Source organism: Xyrauchen texanus, chromosome 8 (assembly GCF_025860055.1).
Source record: "Xyrauchen texanus isolate HMW12.3.18 chromosome 8, RBS_HiC_50CHRs, whole genome shotgun sequence".
Lineage (NCBI taxonomy): Eukaryota > Metazoa > Chordata > Actinopteri > Cypriniformes > Catostomidae > Xyrauchen > Xyrauchen texanus.
The window spans coordinates 21,180,582-21,201,600 of record NC_068283.1 but is presented as its reverse complement, the minus strand read 5'-3'; the positions used below and the strand labels follow the sequence as shown (position 1 = coordinate 21,201,600).

Here is a 21,019-nt window from a genome sequence, read left to right as displayed (position 1 = left end):
CCACCACCATTGTGTCCTTGAGCAAGGCACTTAACTCCAAGTTGCTCAGGGGGGATTGTCCCTGTAATAAGTGCACTGTAAGTCGCTTTGGATAAAAGCGTCTTCCAAATGCATAAATAAATGTAAATTTATGCAATAGACTGGTATGTCTTAAGGTCAATATAAGGTAAACAAATGACAAAACAGAAACAGCTTTCTCTAGAAACTTGTCAGTCAATCATTGTTTTGAGAAATGAACTAGCTCTAACAAGGACAGAATGAGATTTGGAAGGCCAGATGTACAACTAAACAAGAGGATAAGTACATCAGAGTCTCTAGTTTAAGAAATAGACACCTCACATGTCCTCAGCTGACAGCTTCATTGAATTCTACCTGCTCAAATCCAGTTTCATGTATAACAGAGAAGACTCAGGGTTGCAGGCCTTATGGGAAAAATTGCAAAGTTTAGAGTGGACAAAGAAACACAGACATTGGACAACAGATAATTGGAAAAGAGGGTTATAGATCTTAACCCCATTGAGCTTTTGTGAGATCATCTAGACTGTAAGGTGCAAGACAGGTGCCCGACAAGACCAAATCTATGGCAAGTGCTACAGGAAGCATGGGGTGAAATGTCACCTAAATGTCAAGTATCTGCAAAGCTGTCATTACTGAACGTGGAGGAAACTTTTAATGAGAACTCTTTTAAGTAGTTTAAGAAGTTCTGAAAAACTTTTTTCAAATTGTAAATTTTCACAATATTAATGTCCTGACTCCTGACTACACATTGTGATCAGTTGAATGCCACTTAGGTGAATAAAAGTACCAATTTCTTTCCATAAGAGCAAAATCTGTACATTATTCCAAACTTTTGGCCGCCAGTGTACATCTCCTGATATGATTGCAAATGCTACATCTGAAAACACCGGTAAAGCCCACTGCTAATATTAGGGCCATTGAACACGGATATGTTTGTTAATTAGCAGAAAATGTGGGGCAGTTCTACACACACTGCTTGTTCACCTTAGGATAATTGATGGACACATACACAACTATTACAACAGGTGCAAACATTCATTGATGCTCAAGATGGCAACACAAGAACCATGAACCAAGGGGATGCAAACTTTTGAACATGATGATTTGTGTAAATTACAGTACATTTTGTGTAATGTAGCTTTTGAAGGGAAGTACTACATAAAATATATAATCTTTTATCTCTTATATTTGCATCCATTCTGAAAGGGGAGTGAAAACATATAGGCCTAAAACAAAAGGGGTATGCAAACTTCTGCAATGTATTTGTGAAAATTTCTATTTTATTTAATATTTAGTTTTTCAGCATTTAACCACATTTTAGCTTTTTTAATTGACAAATTCCATGTATCCTATTCTATCCATATAATTTCATACCGCATGTGTAATTATGAGTAGACTTGTCATGCACATTTTAACGCAAAATTCACAACATTGTAACCTAAAATTCTAAATACAAACCCACATCTGAACATTTAAAGGAATGCTCCGGGTTCCATACAAGATAAGCTCAGTCAACAGCATTTGTGGCATAATGTTGATTATCACGAAAAAAATCGACTCGTTGTTGATTATCACGAAAAAAATCGACTCGTCCCTCCTTTTCTTTAAAAAAAGCAAAAACCTGTATTACAGAGAGGCACTCACAATGGAAAGTTGTGCAAAAACAAAGTGCAGTTTAGCTCTGATTGTGACACTTATATATCTGATTTACCTCCGTGCTCATGGGGAAAATGAACATTAAGAAAACATCCGGCACACATTTAATGTGTTGCGCTAATACATGGATCGGCTTCTTTCAGCTTTTTGTATTATTTTGGAATTTGCGCTGACTGACAGGACGACTGAGTGCGAGCGCGAAAAGCATGACGTCATTGCCATGGTAACCAGACATATTTCAGCTGATTTGCTGAATTCTAGAATGAACGTGTCGTCAAATCAACGTGTGATGAAACTAAATATATTTCTTCTCTGCAAACGATACCAGAGACAATAGCGAGAAGGACAAATTGATGATTTAATTTAAGAGGAAAAAAATCAGTGACCCCTACTAAAGACCGGATATAATGAAAATATAAACATAAAATATAAATATAATATAAAATCTAAACTATAAACATAACATTTCACTGCCCAAAATAACTTAATATTTCATAGTGCATTTTATTGTGGAAATAACAGTAAAATAACATATTTTATGCAGCTCATAAATGCTTTTAAAATAGAAAAACTATAATCCATTTTTTTATTTAATAATCTATCTTTATCTATTTTTCAGAGTTGCAGTCTGCTTTAGCAATAACAATTTCTTTCCTGACAATTTAAAACGTACAGTTAACTCATCAAGGATCAGTTTAAGTTAACAACACAGATTACAGATACATACATGTGTGGATACATTATATCTAAATAGACTTAGTAGCCCAATATTAATAATATTTTTCTGAATTTTGAATTTGATATGTTTTTTAAGTAAACTGTGAGAGAGATATGATGTGGGTGACACGACATAATGAAGTTCTGAACTAGGATGAAACGGCGATGCGAGCACCATCTTGGCTGCACAAACGTTCCATGTGATTTTACCAGTTGTCAGGTACCGTGCTGTGCAAAACTACCATGTAGTTTTTAGTACATTGGCTACATACCTGTCTTTATGTGTTCGTCGTGCCAGCCATCTCAGTAATCGATGTTATACAGCAGTCTCCGTAGTAAAATTCAAGCGTATTGGTTGAATGAGTGCTGCGCTGCAGGTGTGTTTGCTCAAAACAATGAAATGACATCAAACGACATCAGGGGGTTCTACAACTGCTTGCAGACAGAGTGTCCATTTATTTCTGTTTCGTTATTTTATTTTATTTTTATTTTATACATTCCATCAAAAATAAAATGCCATGGACTTTGAGTCCCAAAGGCTCGAGTCCGAGTGAAGTCAGACTAAAAATGCATCCAAGTCCAAGTCCATTAAAATTGGACTTGTATTCGTGTACCCCAACTCTACTATATAATTATTCTAATTTAAATGTAAAAGCTTCCCATCTACACCTTCTACACCAGCATTGCAATCCTGCTCCAGGAGGACAAGCTTCCTATAGAATTTAGTTCCAGTCCTGCTCAAACACAGCTGCCTAAAATTTCTGAAAACAAACTTCAAAACCATACTTAGCAGCTAACGATGTGTTTGATTATAGATGCATCCAAGGGGTCAAGGTTTGGCTAACTAGCATGGGCAGTTAGCCTCTGCTGGTAGATGCTGTAACTACACCATTCTTTTTGTCTTTTGATAGCTACTCAAAATTAACTGTGTAATCTTACAAAATAAAACACATAAATTTGCATTTTTGACATCACAGCTCATGCGTTGGCAGCATAATCGCTAGTGAAGGGCTTGGGATTGTAAGAATTCTTGTGGTGGCTTTAGCAAGTCAGCATTGACAGGACGTTTATTTCTTGTAATAATTAGTCACATGGCTTTTACACCTCAGGTGAATGGCTCAAAAACAATTGTGTTGAGAGCTGAGTGCCCATTAACAAAGATGGCAGCATGAAGGTTGCATACTTCCCTAGGTGCATGCACCAGCCGAACAACTGCCATTGAGATGAATGGGAATACTAATGGAAACCTCACTCCAGGTCCTATAGACCTCCTTGGTTGGATCTTAACTCTGCAGGAAGGTAGATCTCCAGGAACCCGTCTTTTCTTTTTTCTTTTTTTATAGAGACAGAGATAAACTAACTTGCTCACACACAAAGCCTTTTCAAGAGTGAGCATGCTGTTAGTGTGGCATACAGAGAGATCATCAATCTCCAGTCAGTCGTTTTTAACAAAAGGGTACACACATTCCCCAAGATTCCGGAAACATAAAAACCAACATATCCACCTCACACATCATTTTCAGTGTGTGAATGTGTCAACTTTAGGAGTGAAAACAGACTGAAGGAGAGAAATATCCAAAGTACAAGCAAACCATAGAGCAGATCTACCATAAAAAGCTATAGTGGGAACAGGCATCAGTTAATTAGAAGGGTTAAAATTGGGTATAAATAGACACGCACACTACATACACTGGGAAAGGAACATCGATTAACATTAAATATTAGAGAGAGTAGAGATCAAGCTACCTTTCTTCTTCAGCCGGCCAGCTGTAACATACAATAGAAGCTGTCAGCTCCCAGTTTCTTATTTTTCAGAAAATAGATAAATGCGTAGTGTGTCATTTCTGTGCCACTAGCATCACCAACAAATGTTTCCATAATGCTCCGCATATCTGCCATTGGTCAGACAAAAACAGATAGTCCTGCCCTAAATTCACATCTTTGGTTGAGCCAGAAGGTTACAAGTTGGACCACTTTGTATAACCAAAAAGAGAAAAGTTGAAAATGCCTCATTACTATAAAAATTTCAGGAAATAAACCAACAAATGGTTTTCTCATAGTTGTCTCTGCATATTAAGACTGGATTACAGGAAGTATTTTACCATCATTTATACATTTTTAATTTTTTTTTACAAATGGCACCTTCATAAATACATTTAATAAAGTAAAGAAAAATTATTGTTGGATTGGACTCCTGTTGGATTAAATTTAAGGGTGAGACTGGGACTCATGGGAATCGTATGAGAGGCCCTTTTACTGAGGCATGAGACCATTTCGACTCACCTCTTGAAACTGTGGAGAACCTTCAAAGACAAATCAAAAATCAAAACTCTGGCTACAGCCTTTGAAGGGAAAGCCACTCAAAGGCATTCTCTGAGGATGCTGTTACTGAATTGAGAGGAATGTGATGAGAAAGAGAGGACATTGGGGAAACCAGAGAAAGAGCAAAGACAGAGAAAAAAGGTACACAAGAGTAACCAAGAAAAAAAAAATCAGAGGTATTCTCACAGGAAGGAGAAAAGAGTGAACACAAAGAAGGGTACTTCTTTCAAAGTGCACATTGATAAAAAAATGATGTAACTTGTTTTAATATATTATACATGCCATGCCAAAGGTCCGGGACCGAATTATTTGAGATCAAAAAATTTTCAAACCACTATACCTTGGGCCAGCATAAACATCTAAAAGATAGTCAACAAACAGCAAAGCCTATCAAAGTTGCTTTAAGGCAAGTCAGTTTACTTGACGGCCATATTGGACCAGCATAAACATCTTTTGGTAATGCCTTCGGGCAGACTCTTTTATGTTGGAAATAGGCATACAAGTACAGCTCCTACGTGAATGGAGAAAGTAAAAATTGTTTTGCAGGGTGTTAAAATAAATTTTCATGGCTCCTCTGAGATCAAATTCTTGAGTTCGGATGACAATTAATTCACGGTGGAGGAGTGAGTTTTGTGATCCTATGAACCCAGAAATTTGCTTCTCACTTGGTCAGTCGCTTGTAATATTTGTAGGGGTTGCACAGTCTAGTAGACCAGATGGCTAGTTCTGCCACTAGTCAACACGTTAGGGTCCATGTCTACTAGTCGTGGATGATATTTCATTTAAGCATATTTGTTGACTGATTGCCGCTCTGTAGGTGAATATTTTGGATTCATATGGCAATAAAAACATCTGACTAACCCATGTAAATGCTGGAATCACCTCACGTTCCCATGTAAAACAATTACCGTCTGAATGGATTTTAGTCTGGTCCAGTTGATGGGCATGTGTGTTCTAGAGTGAACAAACTAATACAAAAGGTGGTTGGGTCTTCTAAATGAAAGAAGCCGCCATATTGAGCATTATGACTTCTCACATTCATTTTTCTACAAGTGGCCCATTTTCTTCCCATATACGGTCTCTGATCCAACTTAATTACTAAAAGCACATAGGTGCAACACAGTATTAGACCATATCAGACACAATATTAAAGTTTTATAGCCTGCCCGCATGACTGCTCTGGACAACCAAAAATCATGTATTTTGACTTACTTTCTGTGGCGGAGCCGTCGCTGGTGGATTCGGTCTTCTCGCTGGAAGAGAAAGGGAAGGGCCGTGAAAACTCCACCCCCTGGTCCGGAGGGCAGCCCGCCATCATGCAGAGACGCAGCAGGCCGCATCTGAGGATCATATAGCCATGATACTACCACTGTACTACAGCACCTAACACTACACTAACACTATCCTACACTACTGCACCTCACACTGCACTCACACTAGACTACCCCTCTCTGTACTACAGTAGCTAAAATTATGCTAACAATGGAGTACAATAATTAAGAGAATGCAAAAGAGGACAATTGTTCCTTTAGAAAAACACTCAACAAATTGTTTTTTTTATGTTACCTAATTAACAATTGTGCTTAACAATGAATTAGCACTGTCCTGTATGACCTAACACTGCACTAACACATCACTAAACTTGTCTGGCAGTGCACAACAAAACTGTGTACCACAGTGTGTTATGCTAGTTTTACAATCTACAACACTCCAACACTGTACTCCACCACAAATCACTGGCTCTGATAAGTGATCTGGAGTAATACCGACTCTTTTTATTTAACTCTTACTGTCAACTGTGTATTTCAGGCCTATTCACACCAAGATTTTAAAACAAAACAATGCATCCATATGACAATTCACACTGTATAAGGACTTGTGAATAATTTTGGTGTGACATTTTTTGGTGATATTCATCTGCAATTCGTGACATTTTATCTTGTACTTTGTGTGAATAGGCCTTTGCTTAAAGGAATAGTTCACCCAAAAATTAAAATGTGCTGATAATTTACTCACCCTCAAGTTTCTTTCTTTATCAGAAGTTAAGATTTTTAGGATTTCATTTCAGGCCTCCTCCTTTAAACAATGCAAGTGAATGTACTCTATTTTTATGACAGTCCAAAATGGCTCCAGTTGACAAATAAAGTTCTTAAATTCTGTTTTGATTAAGAATGAAACACCCTGAGGGTGAGTAAATTATCAGCAAATTTTCATTTTTGGGCGAACTATTCCTTTACCACTTTCATTACGTAATGGACACTTTATGCCAACATTTTGTTTCTCAAGCCTAGCTCAACTCAACACTCTTTATTCAATGCTTTTGTTTCTCAACACTATGTTTACTCAGCACTCTCTTTACAAAGCTTTCTCTTTACTCAACAAACTCCTTTTTCAACTCAGTCTTTTCTCAACACTCTCTTTTAGTTGTGAGAATCTCAGTTACTTTTATTCTCTTGATATGAATGACCATTCACATTGAATATGAATGACTGTAAATGTCCAGCAACATCAAAAGCACCAATACAAAGTGGAAGAAATAGGAATAACCACAAGCAGACACAATTACAATAAAAGCACTTTACATTTAGCAAGTGAAGAAATGTTTGCATACCAAGCTTACTGTATATGAAGCAAGCTTATGAAACACATAATTGAATCGCCGATGGCTGTAATCCAAACATGAGAACACAGGATATTATCACATGACAGCAAAATGGTACCACGCTAACAACAGTGTGAAGAGTGAAATAGTTGAATGCATTATGTAAACAGGTTAAATACTGTATTGCTGTTATGTGTCAAATGACTGAATGCTATACGTAAAGTGGGTTACAGTGACTGGATATCATAAGATTATGAGAACCAGGACAGGGTTTATGGTCCATATGAGTAGGCTGATTTTGGTAATGTCAGTGGGCTCTGGTTCAATGTGAATGTGTTGAAGATGGCTCTGTGAATGTAATGAGGTCTTACGTGCTGTCGCTGTCTGGTGCTCGAGTTAGGACGCTCTGAACCAGTCCAGTCAGACTGGCTATTTGCTTCTCCATTGCCTCCATACGATCCCTGCTAACAAGTGATACAGACAATGTGTGTGTAAATAAACACAGATAAACACAAATATACACTTATAGTGTTTGTTGGAATGCTCTAAATGTGCATAAACACATTCCTATGATTACAATCGCAGTAGTCTGCTTGAAAGACTAGCATGTACCAGCATGAATTTCCATATAGGTTCATACTGGTTTATCAAGACTTTTCACCAGCTGGGGATACCAAAAACAACATATATTGCTGACCATCTTAGACCAGCATGAATTTTCACTCTGGTTCAGGCTGGTTAATGCTGGTTAGTGCTGGTTTGGTGCTGGTCTAGCTTTTGAACAAGCATAGCCATGCCAAATGTAGCTGGTAAAGCTGGTCAACCAGCATGGTGTTTCTGATGAATCTGGTTCACCAAGGAAGTCTTGTTGGTTAGCTAGTTAAAAAGTTTGACAGGGACACGAGCATACTAGCATAACATGCTGAGGTACCAGCACAAAAAACACAAGATAATCTAGTGACCAGCAATGCTAGTCTTTTCAACAGGGCTGTACATGAACATACACGGTTTGCCAGTGCTTACCGTGTGTCTGTCTCATTTCCAGACAATGACGACCCAAACCCGGGTCCCTTGCTCCCATCTCCTAGAGGTTCTGAACTAGAGCTGGGTCTGGACTTCGGGCTCTCCACAAAAACAGACGAGGAGGCGGAGTCCTTGCGGAAGGTCTGTCTCATGGGTGTCCCTCGGCCCGGAGACCCGGTGAATGAATCCCTGTCACGTAACTGCACGTCAGAAATCTTCTGTGGGGAGGAAGGTGGCAGACGAAAGCCCATTCCAAGTGTGGAGCTGGGGCCATAGGTATCAGAGTATAGAGAACCTCCAGGTTTATAAAGGGAATCCTCCAGGTCACCTTGTAGCGCTGCAGCTGAGTATGTACTAAGAGACCGCATTGAACCCCTGCGATACAGTCCTCCTGACACTGGGAAACCGAAAGGGTCGGCGATGGTGGCCAGAGATTGAGTAGAGGCAATGCTAAGTCGGCCCTCATGTACCAGGCTGTAGGGGTCAGCATACAGACCTTCATTTTTCAGAAGAACCATGTTCTTACCAGACATCTCCTCATCCGGTTTGACATCACGACGCTCCAGGATGGCGGAGGAGGGTGTCAGGCTTTGAGCTTGTCCGTGCGAGGGTGAAGGGTGGTGGGATGGATGCTGAGGGCCCTGGGGGTGAGGGTGACCTGGACCAGCAAAAGATGGGGGGCGACCCCCGCTGTAGGACAGACGGGATCGCGATGGGGAACTGGAGGAGGACGAGGCAGTGGAAGGAGGGAGGGTGTTGAGGCGATGGGTAGGTGACGAGTCCCGCGATGAGTAAACCATCTCTCTCTAAAATAAAAATGACAGATAAGTGCTTAAAATTTTATGAACACATCATTCTGTGTCACTCTTCCAAATTATAATTTTTAAGGCTAAAGTTGACTTCAGTTGTCCGTGTGCCACTACATCTCACGCACACTGTGCACGATATAAAACTGACAAACAAACAAGCCAAGAACAGCCAAGTATTTCAAGACAGTCCATGTCTGTGCATTGTCTATGCCAGTGTTTCCCAAAAATGTTTCTGCCACAGCACACTTTTTACGACTAAAAAAATTCTATGGCACGCCACTATCCCACATAGGCTAACCATCGTCAATAAGTCACATACAGTGCTTGCGTTAGACTTTCTCATCGTCTGTCATTTTGACAGACAGGGTCGTAAAAATTCTGTCATAATCTATTTTTTACCCGTCATTTTAATTTTCATATTTTAATGATAATTAGACATTTAATAGCTTTTATTTTCATTCACATTTTCATTTGTAATCATGAATTTACAGGACGATCATATAGCAGACTACACATTGATTTATTTATGAAGAGAACAGATGAACAACAGAGACACCACATGAAGCAGATTAATGTTTTTTTCCCCCGCAGTGACAGCAGCAGCAACTAAAACACGACATGTGAACAACGCAATATTACAAAAAACAAATACGAATAAAACAAGAACAAAATATAAAAAATGTACTGAACAGAACTCAATCGAAAACTCAAATCTTCCTCCTGGTCCACGTTGACTTAATCTGGGTACTTGTCTGTGGTAATCAAACGCATCAAGGGAGACGATGAGACAAGATGATGCTGAGGTGATTGTCATTAGATTTTGTGTCATTGCCTCGGACAGACGACTTCTCGTATCAGTTTTAATTTGGGTCTGCAGGCTGAACCCAGTGTCAAGCGCTGCATCGACCTCCACATGACAAGAGTTGCAGAAAGCGTCACAGAGGGGCGAATTTACCAGTTTGCCATGTACAAATGTGGGAGGTGTTCACAATAAACATTGAATACATGTATTTGGAGGAGAGAGAAAAAAGCTTGCAGTTGCTTTGATAGCAGAAATAAATAAAAGGACTCGTTTATATTTAGATCGAAGCATTTTCTTGGTGAATTTAAATGAGTTTAATAACTGGGGTCTCTGATATTCGTAAACGATAAGGTAATATTTAATTAAAATAAATTATGGGACGTACAATGTCTCTTCACAAATTTGGACAGTTTTTAAATATTTCATGTTGCTTAGTACTCTCAAAGACATTATTGGTGAAGCAAAAACAAGTGTGAAAAAAAACTTGGGTGTAAAGTGGCATCACTGCGTAGACTTCAATGTAGGCTATTCTGCAGCGCTGATGCGAATCATGTGAAAAATCCTTAACGTGTATAAATATCAGTCACTTCTGCACATTAATCATTGCTCTTCACAATCACAAAAAAAAAAAAAACACTGGGAAACACTGGTCTACGCATGACCCTGGTGTTGACTCTCCTAAAATGTATCACAAAGCAGCCTTAGTGTGAATGAACATGTCCATATGGTGTTGCGGTCAAAAGAGTGTACTTTCAAACGATAAGCAGGTGGAACGGTGTTCTGATAATCTGTCCTACCCACTCAGGATGTGCTACCGGTACTTCAAGCTGTCATATTGTCTAACAAAATGTGCTTCTTTCTCAGAATGAGCTACTATTTATATTAAAAACCGCCTTAACGAATGATGTAAAATCAGGGGTAGCACATCCTGTCAGCTTGATATACCCCATCAGAATGAACTACCACCTTAATAAATGATGTAAAAACAGGGGTAGCACATCCTGTCAGCATGAGATACCCCATCAGAATGAACTACCACCTTAATAAATGATGTAAAAATAGGGGTAGCACATCCTGTCAGCTTGATATACCCCATCAGAATGAACTACCACCTTAATAAATGATGTAAAATCAGGGGTAGCACATCCTGTCAGCATGAGATACCCCATCAGAATGAACTACCACCTTAATAAATGATGTAAAATCAGGGGTAGCACATCCTGTCAGCTTGATATAGCCCATCAGAATGAACTACCACCTTAATAAATGATGTAAAATCAGGGGTAGCACATCCTGTCAGCATGAGATACCCCATCAGAATGAACTACCACCTTAATAAATGATGTAAAAATAGGGGTAGCACATCCTGTCAGCTTGATATACCCCATCAGAATGAACTACCACCTTAATAAATGATGTAAAATCAGGGGTAGCACATCCTGTCAGCATGATATACCCCATCAGAATGAACTACCACCTTAATAAATGATGTAAAAACAGGGGTAGCACATCCTGTCAGCATGAGATACCCCATCAGAATGAACTACCACCTTAATAAATGATGTAAAAACAGGGGTAGCACATCCTGTCAGCATGAGATACCCCATCAGAATGAACTACCACCTTAATAAATGATGTAAAAACAGGGGTAGCACATCCTGTCAGCTTGATATACCCCATCAGAATGAACTACCACCTTAATAATTGATGTAAAAACAGGGGTAGCACATTCTGTCAGCATGAGATACCCCATCAGAATGAACTACCACCATAATAAATGATGTAAAAACAGGGGTAGCACATCCTGTCAGCTTGAGATACCCCATCAGAATGAACTACCACCTTAATAATTGATGTAAAAACAGGGGTAGCACATCCTGTCAGCTTGAGATACCCCATCAGAATGAACTACCGCCTTAATAATTGATGTAAAAACAGGGGTAGCACATCCTGTCAGCATGAGATACCCCATCAGAATGAACTACCACCTTAATAAATGATGTAAAAACAGGGGTAGCACATCCTGTCAGCATGAGATACCCCATCAGAATGAACTACCACCTTAATAAATGATGTAAAAACAGGGGTAGCACATCCTGTCAGCTTGATATACCCCATCAGAATGAACTACCACCTTAATAATTGATGTAAAAACAGGGGTAGCACATTCTGTCAGCATGAGATACCCCATCAGAATGAACTACCACCATAATAAATGATGTAAAAACAGGGGTAGCACATCCTGTCAGCTTGAGATACCCCATCAGAATGAACTACCGTCTTAATAAATGTATAAAAACGTGTTTTTTAATGACGTCTTGTCAGTTACACAACTCTACAAGTAATTTGTGCTAAATAAAGTTCCATTTGAGTAGATTTCAAATATCGTATTTAAAAAATATATATTTAGATACCGTATCTGAACACACGTACGCTTCAGTTATGTAAAGGTGCTGTTTAACCGTCAAATTCCTACCGCGTATATTTTTATCACAGACAATACAGATTAATTATTGTGAGATTTTTATAAATAAAATTACAATAAAATACTATATATAATTGTATTATTATCCAACAAGATTTTACTTACATTTTTTCACCCAAACTCGTGATTTTTAAGTCAAGGTAGCTCAAAATTATGGGCGTGTCTTCAGATATGCTAGAAAACGTATTGCGCATGCGTAGTGCGTGTTGGTAGCACATTCTGAGAGGTAGGTCAGATTGTTAGAATAACGGCACATGGAAAAAGAAAGTATACTCCAGCCTTTACTCAGTATTTTAGTCTCGTAATCCACTCCAAAATTTCGAAGACTCTTTAAAACAATATACATTGAGAATATACTTGAGAAGCGAAACAATATAGATAATACGTTTTTCCCCTGAAATCTGAGCAATTATGGGGGGTTTATGCTTAAAACTAAAAATGTCAATCAAAGAGAAAACACACATTTTTCTTGTTTTCTTTCTTGATTTTTTAAAACAAGACAAAAATTTAAATAAAATAATTGCGTGCTTCCATTCATGTTTCTTGTTTACAGCCGTGAGACACCAACACATTTCTTATGTTATCGCTAAGCCAATCATCACAATTACAAGAGTGAATCTTGTATTCTCTACACATACAGAGTGATCATTTTAATTTGGTTGTTAAATGCAGCTGTCACTCCCAAGTCATTGGCCTCTTATGAAAAATGCCTGTTCCAGTCCTAAGAGAGGAACAAAATTGAAAACCTGAACACAGAAATGATTCACAGTTACATTAGTTTTGCCAAAAAGATGGAATGAGGGTTAGGGCAAAGTTAACTGGAAAAGTGAATATGTACAAAATCATTCAGAAGTGAAAATATGGAGCTGGCAAATAAACCTCAATGACAGCAAAAGCAAGAGAGATGTACTGAGGTTTAGTGAGAAACCGAGACTGGAACTCTAGAACTTATTGTCCTCATTCTCTCCTTCTTTCTCACTCGTTCTTTTCATGGGTCCGTAATTCAAATCTGGGGAGCTCTATTCAACCTATTCACTGCTTTCACCCAGCCTAGCCAAAGCTACTGGCATAACATTGGATTACATGACACCCATATTCAGATTCTACCGCCACTTTTGAGCACATATACTTTACACAGTTACAATGAGCAGAGGAAGAGAACTTAAACACAAGGGAACCCACACTCATTTAACATCTCCATTTCTATTCCTCAATATCTTCGGTTCTCTTTTTACCACTTCTTTCCTACTTCCTGCATATCAATACATAACTTTTACATTTCCATGTCACTTGCATTTAAGCCAAAACTTTTTGTTTTGTTTTATCTTGAGCCACTCATCCATCCTTTTCTTAAGGATTTCTTTTTTTTCTTTTTTCTTCCCTTCTCTGCTCCCTTTTGTTCCACTTACGTTGTCTGACAGTAGTCAGACTTACTGAGGCATTACAGGGGATATAGCTTGTTAGCCTGCATACACACAAAAATCCACAAAAAGCAAGTACACACTCCAGGGATCAGTTGACATGTTCTATACAACATTCTGTTGTCAAAGAATTGGTCTTTGTGTGTTCAAACACACCGGAACAAACACATAAATACAAAAAACCAAACATTTAAAAAGCCAACAATATGTAAATTGTTCAGAGCCTTGGGATCCTATAGTGTTCAATTATTTAAAATAAATCCCCCCAAGAGGAGAGTTTTTATGCTGTAATTTGTATTTAGCTATTTATTTTTAAGAGGCGTTTGTTTAGGCAAAGTGGTGCCAAAGTTAGGCCATGCAATTATAAGTTCATAGCACTTTTCCACTTTGAATTTAATTACTGATGAAGACAATCAAGTTGAAACTCTGAATAAATTATTGTGATGGATGAAGTTAAATGGATGGAATTAAAGATGTAAAATAATGAAAATATCTGTGCTGTGTACTTAGGATAAGGCATTTGAACAAACCTTAAAAGTTAAAATGAGGGATTTGAACAAATTATACGCTCCAGGCAAAAATAAAATAAAATTAAAAATAAAAATCCCATAGACATTGAAGCACATACCTAAGCCATATCTAAGGATCATAGAGACTTTGCCACCAATTGTTAGCACAATTGCAAAAAAACCTTTATACAAAAAAAATGTAAAAATCTAGATACATTTTACAATAAAACCCCAGTATGAACACAACTTACAGACATCAAGGTGCACATATACACGCCACACAAATAGACAATAATAGAATCATTTGCATACATCAACTGACTCATATCTAATATTAGCTGATGGAATTGGTTTGACACTCTCCAAGGTATGAATGGTACAGACACGTTTTTACACATCTTTTCTTCAGAAAAGATGTGTAAAAACATTTGATTTGATCGACAGAGTGACGCAACCTAATTGCATTTCAAAGTCAAAGCACATCAAGCTCCTCCGGTAACACTAGCACACACATAAAAAAGAACTCCCAAGTGATACCAAAAAAAAAAAGATTCTGCGTAATTCAAAAACATCCGAGTTCAAGAACATTCAAATAGAAAAGATGGTACTCAATGGATCAAACAACGGCAGTTTTAAAGGTTTCTTCCGTTTTAACACTCAAAGAGGACTGTGACGTTGAACTCAAGGTTGGGTTTGTCTCTGATGTTGCCACATACTGGATTTTAAACTTGTAACCTTGTGTTTTTTTTCTTATTTTGACTTGAAACAGAAAACATTGTATAAATATGGATGGCTCGGTGCCTTCTTATACACTTAAAAAACCCATGCTGGGACAATGTAAGATGTGGCTTATGGCAAACTAGAGGTGAGAATCAGCAGGGACGTGAAATACATTATTACATTTGATATATTTATATTTATTTATATTTATGCATTTTGGCAGACGCTTTTATCCAAAGTGACTTACAGTGCACTTATTACAGGGACAATCCCCCCGGAGCAACCTGGAGTTAAGTGCCTTGCTAAAGGGCACAATGGTGGTGGCCGTGTGGTTCGAACCAACAACCGTCTGATTAACAGCCCTGATTAACAGCCCTGTGCTTTAGCCACTACGCCACCACCACTCATGATATACAGTATGGGTTGCAACAGGATAATATTGCAAATATTTATGCTTGGTGTATTGTGATTCTTTATGTTTAGTTTATTAAAATATTTTAATCACTTGTTTCTTATTCATCTCATTGGATTTTGGTGCTTTGTGCAACAAGTGTTAAGCTTTCTGCTTTACTTCATTGTAGAGTTATAGAATTAGGGAAGAGCATTGGCACATCAGAGTCAGTAGATTGTATCATTACATGAAAACCTTTGCTGCAATCTATGCCAACAGCTGCAAATACAATGTATTTTTTATTTTTATTCAACCATGTTCCTATATATAGCCAATAAAAAGCTTGATTTGATAAATACTTAAAGGAATATTAAGGGTTCAACACAAGTTAAGCTCAGTTGATAGCATTTGTGGCATAATGTTGAGCAGCACAAGATTTTGACTTGTCCCACAGCAGAGTCTACAAGCAAAAAGTGTCTGTAATAAAACCCGAATGAACATCGGCTTGGCTTTTCAGAGGTGGCGACAACTGAAAGGATTTAAAAGTGATCCAGAGCTGGCTTTTTATTTACTCAACAGATAAGATTTATTGATATGTTTATGTAGAGTTGTGTAATGTGTGTGAGTAGTGAAATACAATAATAATACTGTAATCAGTGCTAGCAATCGTTATGTCAAATGTTGACAACATTGACTAACTTTTGTAATGTCATTTATTTCAAAACATCAATGTTTCCAATAAATCAAAACAACAGCATAATATATGGCACTTATCTGCTCAAATGACATGTTTTCAGATATCCAATTTTCTTTTGTTATTTGTTTTTCCATTCACTCTGACAAGATGTCCTGTATTCATGTGTACACCAGTGCCTCGAACCACATTCATTCATGCAGAGGAGCAGAGCTGAAGCACAGCCAAAACAATGTCCTTCCGCAAGACTCATGCAGTTTTATTTTCTAACTGCTAGAGGGCCAAAAGTTACATATTGTAGCTTTAATTTTAGAGTAATGTAACAGAGCTAAGTCTCCATTGTATCTCGATAAATGTCCCTTGTGTGTTTTGGGCTAGTTTATAGTTAAAAGTCCCACTTTATGCACCTAATCATCATTTTCTGTTGTTGATGGTATTATTATGATTGAATAATAAACCGTATCTGGGATTTTATTTATTTTTGACTCTTGTAGCCATTGTGTCTGTGCCCATCATAGTAAGGAAAGACTAAGAAAAAATATACTTTTAATACATAGATTTAAAAAAAGTTGGCCAATTAATCTGTTTCGGTTAACCTCTAGTTACTACATCATATATGATGAAGTATGTTCAGGAATGTATTCATACTACTCACCTGCATACCTATAGAACATACTTAATTATCGGCAGAGTTGCTCATCAAATGCAGTACATACTTTGAAAGTATGCAAACTTGGGCAACGGACATACATATATATTCATATTCTAAGCTTGTCCTGAGTTTGCATTTTTGTGAGTTACAAACAAGTGAGCAATTGTTGACCTAATGTCGCAGTCACAGTACAGCAGTTTCATCTACTTAATATTGTAACTAAGGCCATGTCCACTCTAATCTGTTTTTGTTTGAAAACTATTTTTTTCAGTTTCCTAACATCATAATTTTCCAAAGTATGTGGTATTGGAGAATAATTTCAAAATGCTCAGTTTTTGGTGGAGAAAAATACTGTTTTAGCATTTAGCTCATGATGCGGATGAGAAGCATAAACATAGCAAAATCAATGATTTTTCATATTAGTATGAATGTGGCCTTAAATTTTAACTTCTTGGCATTAGTTTATCAATAAAGTATTATAAAGTAAAAAAAAAAAAAGTCCCTTTTTTTAAATAAACTGAGGTACTGAATGAGGTAAGAAACACTCACCCTGAGGTCTCCATTGGGCAGATGTGCAGCAGGGTAGGAGGCATAAATGGGCTCTTTGCGATAGATTTTGATTATGCTGCGGTCCTGTATGTCTCTCACATCCTCCAGCTCGTAGAAGACGTTTCTTGCTTCGTCTTTGATCAAGATTGCCGTATTGGGAGACTTCAACATTCCTGCTGTCAGCTTCTGAGGGAACATGTGCACGATGAGTGCGTGCAAGGTCTCCAAACTGTTGAGATCGTGAGTAATGTGAACACGCCTGGTCTCATCTCCAAACTGCAGGAAGAGGACACCTGAGGAGAGACAGAGAGGTAAGAATAAAGCAGGAAAAAAACTATGATCAAATAGGAAATGGTGAAGCAGACTAAACAACTGTTTGTGAGAGTAATGTACAAATTTATAAGTAAGAGAGAACAGGGGATGTCAGTGACAGTAAGCCTCTTTTTTTCTGCTGCTGAACTCCTTCTGCAGACTTTCTGTCGTAATTTTCTGCCTGTTTATCTCTGTGCACTTTACATAATAGGACATCAGGCGATGTTATGCCTCTTGCTAATTGAACAATAATCTCCCTGTGGGGAACAACTCAAAAAGAATTACTTTCAGCAAATATTTAGCACTTACAGCTAACAGGCACTGTGCTTTACAAGCTAGCAACCAAGCTCACAAGAACACTGTATCATCATTGGCAAGTGATACTTCACGCCATGGTAACCAAAAATAAAAAAATAAAATGTTGCCTACACAAACTGTTGAAGGTCAACTAATATGAATGCATTTTACAGCTGTAATTAAATCACTGCAATGAACTGTCAACAAGTATAAAAACAGTTGACAGAATTTAATTGCAGCAAAGCAAAATCTTCAGCCAGAAGCCAATTAGAAAAACATCTTATAGACATGTGGAAAACACAAGTAATGGAAATCCTCTACCAATAACTGAGATACAGTCTACTTCTTAACGCTATCGTGACTTTCATTTATCCTTCATATATTTCATGAGGTTAATAACATTGTTTAATTCATCTAGACTGCAATTTTAAAAACTATTATTGTATTGTAACTTTAAAAAATAAGGACCAACTTAAAGGAATAGTTCCCCAAAAAATTCTAATTCTCTCATCATTTATGCACTTTTATGTCTTCTCAAACTCTTATGACTTCGTACCTTCAGCGGAACACAAACAAAGATATTTTGATGGAGATATGAAGTATCTTTGTCCATACAATGTAAGTCAATGAGGTCCAACACAAGCTCCAAAAAGGACATAAAGTGGTTTAATTAATGTCTTCTGAAGCGATAGGATCGGTTTTGGGTAAGAAATAGACCAAAATGTAACTTGACATCTGCATTCTGCTTTGCAGTATCGACAAGTGCTAGACGCATTTGCAGAGAGCAAGTGTTGGACCCCATTGACTTGAATTGTATGTAAATAAACACATATTTCCATCATAAAATCTTAATTTGTGTTCCACAGAAGATGGAACACAAAGAGTCCATCGTATGCATGCATGCATGCGCTACTACCCTGACACTAGTAAAAATGTTAAATCTAAAGTGTGTACTGTACCACTCTCTCTTTCCTAGCGTTTGTCCCGCGTAGGTGCAGGGTCCGCTTCGTGATAGTCAGCATATATATATTTTGATTTGGCACAAGTTTTACGCTGGATACCCTTCCTGACGCAACCCCCAGTGGCTGGGGGACTCTCCCTCACACACATACGGGGCAATTTAGAGTCTCCAATTCACTTAGCATGCATGTTTTTGGGCTTGTGGGGGAAACCGGAGAGAACACATGCAAACACAGGGAGAACATGAAAACTCCACACAGAAAGGGGACTTCTCGAGCCAGGACTCGAACACAGGACCTTCTTGCTGTGAGGCGACAGTGCTAACCACTGAGCCTCCATGTACTGTAAAGTTTCCTGAAAACTCCCCATCCCCCAAATTCATGCCATTTGTTGCTGTGCAACACAATGTTGCTGTGTCTGGCTGTTCAGGATTCCCAAACTAACAGAGAAATTTGATGTCACAGTATTTCAATTTTTCGGGGAAATCAACCTACAGACTGATTACTTATATTTGACTCTGCACATAAAAATGGGAAAGGATTACTGTAAGTATTTAAACATAGAAAAAAATGACACTTCAATTTTATCTTCTTGTGAACGTGTATATAAATGAATAAATATATTCTCATAGCGGTGGGGATGTGGTGGAGACAGTGAGTTTTTTTTTTGAGCTGAAAGTGAGTTTTTGAGTGTAAAATAAATGACCTTTTGAGTTGAATTTTGCTGTCTCCCGCTTCCTCCTTGCCCCATCACAAACGTTTTACAGTGAGATTTGCTGAGTTTTGTAATAAACCTACCTTTTGAGTTGAACTTCAATGTTCTCCACTTCCACCTTACAAAAACGCCTTGAACTTGTTACACTGTTGCTGAAACCTGGGAGTCTGGAGGAAGTACACACCAGTATGGAGTCCTCGCCATTGGTGGAAGTCATTCAGTCCCTCTCCAACAAGCACCACTTACAACATTAGTCCCTGCTTGAGCTTTGCAAGGACCAGGATCGCCGGTTCCAGGAAGTGCTCCAGGATCAAGCAGAGGATCGGCAGGCGATCCAGAGCTTACTGCACCAGGAGAAAGCCCCAGCCAGGACACAGCAGCCACTATGTATCTGGTCGCCCTCATGAAAATGTGGATAGAAGATGATCTGGAGGCATTCTTGGACTTATGTCAGTTGGTGAATCCGCTTGCCACCCCAAGAGCACCTTTGCGCCCGCTTCCTTTGATTGAGGCCCCCTTCGTCGGACCATTAGAGCAAACAGCACACAGACATCGATTTGTATTGGTTCTGGTGGACTATGCAACACGATATCCGGAAGCAGTGCCTCTGCGCAACAACTCAGCACATAGTGTTGCGGAGGCACTCTTCAGAATAATCTCCCAAGTGGGGATTCTGAAGAAAATCCTCAATGACTACCACCCCTGGATTTGTGAGTTTGAATCCAGTGTATACTGAGAAAAATTTGCTCCAAGCTCAAGAACGTCAAAGCCGACTCTATGAAAGGGGCACTCAGCTATGGGAATTTGCAATGGGAGATAAAGTGCTTGTATTACTCCTAACGTCAAGCTCTAAGTTAAGCACCAAGTGGCAAGGGCCCTTTGAGGTCACACATCATGTAGATCTCGATTATGAGGTAAGGCAGACAGATAGAGGTGACGCATGTCAAAAATACCATCTAAACCTCCTGAAATTGGATGGAAGTGATTTCTGTGACATTGGCAACGATGGTCCCAGAGAGGGAGGAGCTTGGGCCGGAGGTAAATTTAATTGGACACATACCCAATGCCTCGGATAAATTAGTTGCTTGATTGGTTGGGCACAGCTCGATTTGATTCAACACTGGACTTAAAGAAGGGATACTGGCAGATCCCCTTAACACCAATGTTTGGATTACACCAATTCATGAAACTTCCATTCGGTTTGTTCGGGGCCCGGTTACGTTCCAGGGGCTCATGGACAGAATCCTCAGACCACACTTGGCGTACACCACTGCCTATCTAGAGGACATGATTGGCAGCGACATGTATACCATCTGAGGGTTGTCCTGAGATCGCTGAGGTGAGCGGGAATTATTGCAAACCCAAA

The 21,019-nt window shown here is 38.5% G+C and overlaps 1 pseudogene; it reads right to left on the bottom strand.

Moving 5' to 3' along the window:
- LOC127647479 (SRC kinase signaling inhibitor 1-like) overlaps window positions 1-21,019 on the bottom strand; it is a 168,895-nt pseudogene that overhangs the window by 45,606 nt on the left and 102,270 nt on the right.